The sequence below is a fragment of the Cucurbita pepo genome, chromosome 18, assembly GCF_057944985.1.
Source record: "Cucurbita pepo subsp. pepo isolate OVF chromosome 18, ASM5794498v1, whole genome shotgun sequence".
NCBI lineage: Eukaryota > Viridiplantae > Streptophyta > Magnoliopsida > Cucurbitales > Cucurbitaceae > Cucurbita > Cucurbita pepo.
Genome location: NC_141815.1, coordinates 2,078,008 through 2,086,249, shown reverse-complemented (window position 1 = coordinate 2,086,249; position 8,242 = coordinate 2,078,008). Strand labels below are relative to the sequence as shown.

General features: G+C 37.8%; 1 non-coding gene across 1 annotated transcript; it reads left to right on the top strand.

Moving 5' to 3' along the window:
• The first annotated feature begins 1,431 nt into the window (after positions 1–1,431).
• Positions 1,432–1,567, top strand: LOC111794173 (small nucleolar RNA Z247). Its single transcript, XR_002815064.1, has one exon. It is a non-coding gene; the product is annotated as a small nucleolar RNA Z247 (small nucleolar RNA).
• Positions 1,568–8,242: the final 6,675 nt, after the last annotated feature.

Sequence of the window (8,242 nt, the reverse complement as noted above, 5' to 3'; positions counted from 1 at the left end):
TTATATTTTATATTTTTAATCAAATGAAATATGTACACACCAACCCACAAGATTATTGTCGCATATGCATTATTTAATTGTTAAACTAAAGTTAAAATATACTTTTAATTTCAAACGGATATATAAATAATTAGGTACCATATGTGTACTTTGTAATATCACACAAAAGAATATTAATATTCATACCTAAAAATATTGAAGCAAAGGCGTGAAGTCGACCTTTCTTATTTATTTATTTTTAAATTCTAGGAGAGTGTGAGAATTTAAAATTTCAAATGTTAAATTAAAATATTTCTATGAGACTTTATAAATATATATGGTTGGCTACATTCTTTGTTAAAAGTTCTTTAAATGTACTACCAAATTTGTTTAGGTTAGGATGGTTCATACGAGTCGATAACTTGACCAATCTAGACTATCGAATTCAAACCATGAAAGTTCGGTTGGGTTGGGTTAGATTTTTTTTCGATTTGAGTTGGATTATAGGTTTGAAAAATGGAAAAATTCAATTTAGTTTGTGGGTTGACACTATTTTGGTCGGGTCAATGGACTATCCTGAAAATAGGGTTACAATCCTACCTTTTTTAGAAGGTGGATCAAATTAGTTTATTCTTTTAAAAGTCAAGTTTAGTAAGCTGACCTTGGCCGGCAAAGTTACGACACTGCTTAGTAGTAATCACTTGTGCGCATCAAGGTGTTCCTTGGCTCGTTAGTTCTCCCTCTTGTTAGAATTGGTCAATCCATTAGAATAGCTTGAAGTTAGTCATGCCATAAGAATAGGCTTACTTCGTTAGTTTCCTATGAAATCGGATCTATTAGTTAATCTTTTGCCAATATAAATAGAATATGTCCTCAATAGTGTGAGGCACAGTTTTGCATAAACTTGATATGGTATCAGAGCCGAAATAAGATCCACGAGATCCATAGCCTCTGCTGTTAGACATGTCAATCCCAAACAACACAATGTCTTCTCCGTCGATCAGTCAGGTGATTAGTGTTAAGCTTACACAAGAAAATTATCTACTGTGGTCCACCCAAATCCTTCCCTACTTGCGTAGCCAAAACCTTGTTGGTTTTGTGGATGGATCCATGCCTGCACCAAGCCAGACGATCGCCGTTGAACCAAGTGAAGAAACAGGGAATCGCAAAATTATCATCAACCCTGAGTTCACAGTCTGGTACCCCCAGGACCAGCTGGTACTCAGCCTCATCAACTCATCAGTCACTGAGGAGGTTCTCAGCACGATGGTTGGAATCACCACTGCACGAGAAGCCTGGATTACGCTGGAGCGACAATTTGCTTCCACATCTCGAGCAAGAGCAATGCAGATCCGTATGGAACTCTCTACTATCCAGAAAAAGGACATGACAATTGCTGACTACTTTCGTAAAGTAAAACATCTTGGTGATACACTTGCTGCCATTGGCAAGCGAATAGAGGATGAAGAACTCATCGCCTACATGCTGCAAGGACTTGGTCCAGATTATGATCCTCTAGTCACAAGCATTACAACCAGAACAGATGTATACACTGTCAGCGACGTGTATGCTCACATGCTGAGCTATGAGATGCGGCACTTGCGTAAGGGTACATTTGAGCAACTTTCATCTGCTAACAATGTCAATAGGATATCCATTCGTGGAGGTGCCAATGGAGGTCGAGGTAGTCGCGGTCGTAGTCGTCAGTTAAATAGTGGTCATGGACAATCAAGGCGTACTGTGAACAATCCTGGACGTCAACCATCAAAGACACAAAGCAGCTCAGGCATTGTCTGTCAGATTTGTGGTAAGCCCAATCACGATGCTTTGCAATGCTGGCACAGATTTGATCAGGCATATCAAGCCGAAAATAATCTCAAACAAGCAGCTTTGGCAACCAGTGGATACACTAGTGACACAAACTGGTATGTTGACACTGGAGCCACAGATCATATCACCAATGACCTAGAGAGGCTTACCACCAGAGAACGCTACACTGGCACCGACCAAATTCAGGTTGCAAATGGCGCAGGTTTGTCTATCTCTCATATTGGGAATTCATTAATTTCTGGTTCATCTCTTGTTCTGAAACATATCCTATATGTTCCTAAAATCAATAAGCACCTAATTTCAGTACAAAGACTAGCATCTGATAATAATGCTGTTGTAGAATTTCACCCAAACTATTTTTTGGTTAAGAACCGAGTCACGAAGAAACTCCTGCTCCACGGTAGATGTAAGAATGGCCTATACGTTCTACCGCATAATTTCAGTCAAGCCTTGCTGACAGCCAAACTTTCGAAAGAACAATGGCACAGAAGGCTAGGGCACCCTGCATCTCCAATTACCATTAGAATTCTACAAGATAATAATTTAGCTATAGATACTAATATTCCCTCTTCCTCAATTTGTAATGCTTGTCAATTAGGGAAAGCACATCAATTGCCATTTGGTTCTTCTCAGCATGTATCTACAGCACCCCTTCAATTAATTCACACTGATGTATGGGGTCCATCCATTGCGTCAGTAAATAATTCCAAATATTATGTTTCCTTTGTTGATGATTTTAGTCGTTATGTTTGGATTTACTTTCTGAGATGCAAATCTGATGTTGAGTCTGTGTTCCTTCAATTTCAAAAACATGTTGAAACTATGCTAAATACCAAAATTCGCTCCGTCCAATCAGATTGGGGGGGTGAATACCATCGGTTACACAATTATTTCAAATCCACAGGCATTGAACATCATATCTCCTGTCCTCACACACACCAGCAGAATGGGTTAGTCGAAAGAAAACACAGACACATTGTAGAAACTGGCCTTGCTTTACTCGCTCAAGCCAACATGCCTCTATCCTACTGGGATGAAGCTTTCAACACAGCTTGCTTTCTTATAAATAGAATGCCCAGCCGAACCATACAACAAGACACACCACTTCATAAATTGTTTGGTAAAAGTCCAGACTACTCCATGCTTAGGGTGTTTGGCTGTGCTTGCTGGCCTAATTTAAGGCCTTACAACAACAAGAAACTGAGTTTCAGAACTACTAGATGTATATTCTTGGGTTATAGTTCTTCTCATAAGGGATATAAATGCTTAAATAGAAGTACAGGACGTATTTACATCTCTAGAGACGTGGTTTTCGATGAAAATATTTTTCCTTTTGAAGAATCTAAGCCACCAAACAAAACCACAAATCCACATCATCCTGTTCTACTTCCAGCCTTAGCCAAACTTGCTAGTTTTTACACTGAAAATGCTCTTACAGATATTGAACCAGTTGTTAGTAATTCCCATATGAATGATGGTCAAACTGATAATATTGCTAGTGACAACTTGTCTGGTGTCAGCTTATCTTCTGCAGATAATACAAGAAGTTCAGAGGAAATTGCAGAATATGAAGCTGAGAGCAGTTCGATCAATGCTCAAAACCAAACTCATGAACATGTGTCTGATCAACCAACTGAAGCAGCTAGTCAACATCCAATGCGAACAAGGTTGAGAAATAACATTGTACAAGCTAAACAATTCACTGATGGAACTATCAGATATTCAGAAACCTCAAGAAAATTCGCAAGCGCTGTAACTATCACAACTCCGATCATAGAGACTGCTACTGAACCTCGAAACCTGCAGGAAGCCATGCAACATCCAAGATGGAGAGGAGCAATGAATGATGAGCTCTCAGCGCTAAAACGAAATGCCACTTGGGATCTAGTTCCACCCAAACCTGGAATAAATCTCATTGATAGTAAATGGGTGTATAAAGTGAAAAGAAAAGCAGATGGGTCAGTTGAAAGATTAAAAGCAAGATTAGTTGCCAAAGGATTCAAGCAAAGATTTGGTGTTGATTACACTGATACTTTTAGCCCTGTGATCAAACCGTCAACAATCAGGGTCATTCTTTCGCTAGCAGTAACCAAGGGCTGGAATATGAGACAAGTTGATATCCAAAATGCATTTTTGCATGGAATTCTGAAAGAGGAAGTGTACATGCGACAACCACCAGGATTTCAAGACTCAGCCAAACCAAAGAATTACATATGCAAGCTCAAGAAAGCCCTTTATGGCCTGAAACAAGCCCCAAAAGCTTGGCATTCAAGGTTGACTGGAAAACTTATTGAGTTAGGCTTCAAGGCTTCAGTAGCTGATTCATCTCTTTTTATTCTCAAAAACAGAGAGATAACTATCTATATGCTCATCTATGTTGATGATATAATTATTGTGAGCTCCTCTGATCAAGCAACCGAAAGGTTGATTCAGAAATTGAAAATAGATTTTGCAGTAAAAGATTTGGGTGGTCTTGAGTATTTTCTGGGTATTGAAGTCAAGAAAACACGAGATGGTATCATACTGTCACAGAGACGATATGCCTTAGATTTGTTGAAAAGAGTAAACATGGAAAAATGCAAACCTATGTCTACACCAATGGGTTCTGCTGAAAAATTATTCAGAGAACAAGGAATACCCTTATCAGCTGAAGAACAATTCAAATACAGAAGTACAGTGGGAGCACTACAATATTTGACAATGACTAGGCCTGATTTGGCATTTGCTGTCAATAAAGTGTGTCAATATCTTCATACACCTACTGATGCTCATTGGGGTGCTGTGAAGAGAATTCTTCGTTATGTTAAAGGCACACTAGCATTAGGAGTGAAAATTCAGAAATCAACCATGATGTTGTCGGGGTTTTCTGATGCTGATTGGGCTGGTTGTCCCGATGATCGACGTTCAACTAGCGGCTTTGCTGTATTTCTTGGAGCAAATCTAATCTCATGGAGTTCCAGAAAACAGGCTACAGTGTCAAGATCAAGCACCGAAGCAGAATACAAGGCCATTGCGAATCTTACTGCAGAAATGATTTGGATCAAGTCATTACTGAAGGAACTGGGCGTGTATCAATCAAAGGCTCCTCGCCTCTGGTGTGACAACCTCGGAGCTACATATTTAACTTCAAATCCAGTATTTCATGCTAGAACGAAACATATTGAAGTTGATTTTCATTTTGTTCGAGAACAAGTAGCACGTAAAGCAATGGAAGTTCGGTTCATTTCATCAAGTGATCAAGTAGCTGATATCCTGACAAAACCACTGTCTAAAACTCCTTTTACTACACATTGTAACAATCTCAACATGTACAAGACTTGTTGGGATTGAAGGGGACTGTTAGAATTGGTCAATCCATTAGAATAGCTTGAAGTTAGTCATGCCATAAGAATAGGCTTACTTCGTTAGTTTCCTATGAAATCGGATCTATTAGTTAATCTTTTGCCAATATAAATAGAATATGTCCTCAATAGTGTGAGGCACAGTTTTGCATAAACTTGATACCTCTCTCTTTCCTTCCCTTTCGGCCGGCAAAGTTACGACACCATTTAGTAGTAATCATTCGTGTGCATCAAGGTGTTCCTTGGCTCGTTAGTCCTCTTCCGTGGGGTTATCTACACTATACGGTGGTGTCACGAGGTTTCGCGACCATTCGTCTCCCTCTCTCTTTCCTTCCCTCTCGTTTTCGATGTTTCTGTGTGTTTTTTTTTTTTTTTTTTTTTTTTGGTTTTTTTGTGGGCAAACGTGGTAGTTGGACTTAGTGAGAGGGGGAACCAACATGTTCTTGGGAGAGGTAAGGTTGCCCGAGAATTCCGGCGAGGATGCCTGTGACTAGTTAATATAATTTTTTGTAACCGAGGTACGCAATTTTTCTTTTAATTGCCATTTATTTCACGAGCTTTTAGAATTTTATTCAGAGACTTAGAGGGTGAATCTTAAAGTAGTGTAGAAGAAAAAGGTGCTCGAGATGCCCTAAGAGACTTAGAGTGTGAATCTTAAAGTGGTATAGAAGAAGAAGGTGCTCGAGATGCCCTGAGAGACTTAGAGGATGAATTTTAAAGTGGCGTAGAAGAAAAAGGTGCTCGAGATGCTCTGAGAGACTTAGAGTGTGAATCTTAAAGTGCCTAGAAGAAAAAGGTGCTCGAGATGCCTCGAAAGACCTAGAAACAATAGAATAAAAAATTTAATGGTGTTTAAATCAAATAAACTTTTTTGTCAAAATGATATTAATTAAGAGCACGCGAAAGGGTGAAAGAGGAGTGTGCATAACACACAATATCCACTGGTTGAATGGCATTGAATTTGGTGCTTAAATGAGATTTTGTTTCTTTCATCACTTTTGGGGCCCAATCATTGTTTAGGAAGATGCACGATTTTGAATTAATAAATGATTATAAAGGAGAAGGCTAAAGTTCTTGAAATTGGATACCCTTTTTTTCCCTTATATTTTTTTAATACCATACAATTGGAATCCATTTACACATTATTTGGTGAATCCACGTACTAAAAGTTATCACTAATAGCTTACTAAAGTTTGATTAATTTAAAGATTTTTTTAGAAATCGAACCGTAGCCTTAGAAAATTAGAAAAAATAGACTCGATTTGGTTTTCGGAATTTGAGTTAGGTTTCAAGTGGGTTTTCAAGAAAAGTAAGAAGCAACAACATTGGATCCTTATCGGAGAAGAAATAGGTGAATCCAACGCAAACTCTTCGCAACTCTATATTTTACTTAAAAAATACACTACTACATGCATGTCATGGCTTCCATGGGTAAGAAATTGTTAAAAACAATTCACTTTATTTATTGTCATGGACCTACGTATGCAATATCAAATTTTCAAAATAAAATACTGAAGTCCTACCATAACTAGAGTCTACAACATAAATACGGAAAAGCTAGCTTTTGATATGAGATCTATGGCCTCCTCAGAAAACGTCATTGTCCGTACATGTGGCTCCTGTCTTTACCTCTAAAAATGTTATTGTGAGATCCCACATCAATTGGGGAGGAGAGCGAAATATGATGTGAAAACCTCTTCCTATCATTTTGAGGGAAAGCTTGAAAAGAAAAGCTCAAAGAGGACAATATTTGTTAGCGATGAGCTTAGGTGGTTACAGTTATAAATGGCAGGATTTAAAATTACCGAGAAAGGACTCTTATTGCTCGAGTAGAAAAATACACTTACATACAACATGGTCCATGGTCGGTCCTACTTTTGGTTACTATTTTTTGGGTTCTACTTTCTTATAAGGATAGGGTTGGAGGGAAAGTATTTCTATACCCAAGGTTCAGACGCACACGCATGCATGAACACATTAGATAGGATTGTATACATACCCTTGGGTCTAACAATGGGCTAGCGCACGCTCACCCTGCCAAAACCCAACCGAAAGAAAGGAATATATATCAAATTATTGTGTGCACATACATATAAACATAATGGAGAAGTAACTTGTGGTTGTGACATACAATGTACATGAGGTTCCCCGTTTTAAATCATCGTGTATGGTTATGATGTACATCATACTTCCATACTTTTAATGACATAACCTTCCTATGAGGCATACATATATGTGGATGACATTTCGTTCATACTAATCTTAAGTTAGCTCCATAGCATTCATAGATCAATATACCAAAAGTACATGAATCACAAAATATTCATAAGCATACTATAACGCAAGTAATAACACGTAAAGAAACCACGTAGTATGTGTTAATTATACATCATACAATTGTCTAACCCAGCTTAAACACATTTTAATAGTAAGCTCATTTACCTATAGGCCTAAGTTGAAGTAACTAATTTCCTATCTCGATGTGTCATTTGATTATGTTTGTCAAGGTATTGTTCTAAAGCTTAAATTTGATCTATAGTTTGGGTCTGAAGTAGAGATTTGTCAAGAGATTTGGTTCTAACGCTAATTGTGAAACTCGTTGGGTAGAAGTAAATTTCATAGAGCAGCATTAAGCTGACATCAAGGGGTTGTAGTATTTTCGGCCTAGGCTAACCAAGTAAGTGGTCTTACTATTGGCTCGGTTAGAAGACTTGTCTTTTGTACGATGACATATTCCTAGTGGCCCTTGCATGTGTCATGTATGTTTATATGATATTATGATGCTATGATGTTATGATAATGTACTTCAATATGATATTATGATGTGTTATGATAATGTACTTCGATACGATATTATGATGTGTTATGATGATGATATGATGTTATGATGATGTGAGTTGATATTACATTAGGATGTATTATGATGATGTTATTATGTGTGATGATACGATGTACTATGATGATATGAAACGCTAGGATGATGATGCATTATGACATGATGACATAAGATATATGATGATGATATGTCATAATATGATGATACCTCACATTACAATGATGTGCATGTATGAGATGCCATGTTACATTATGAT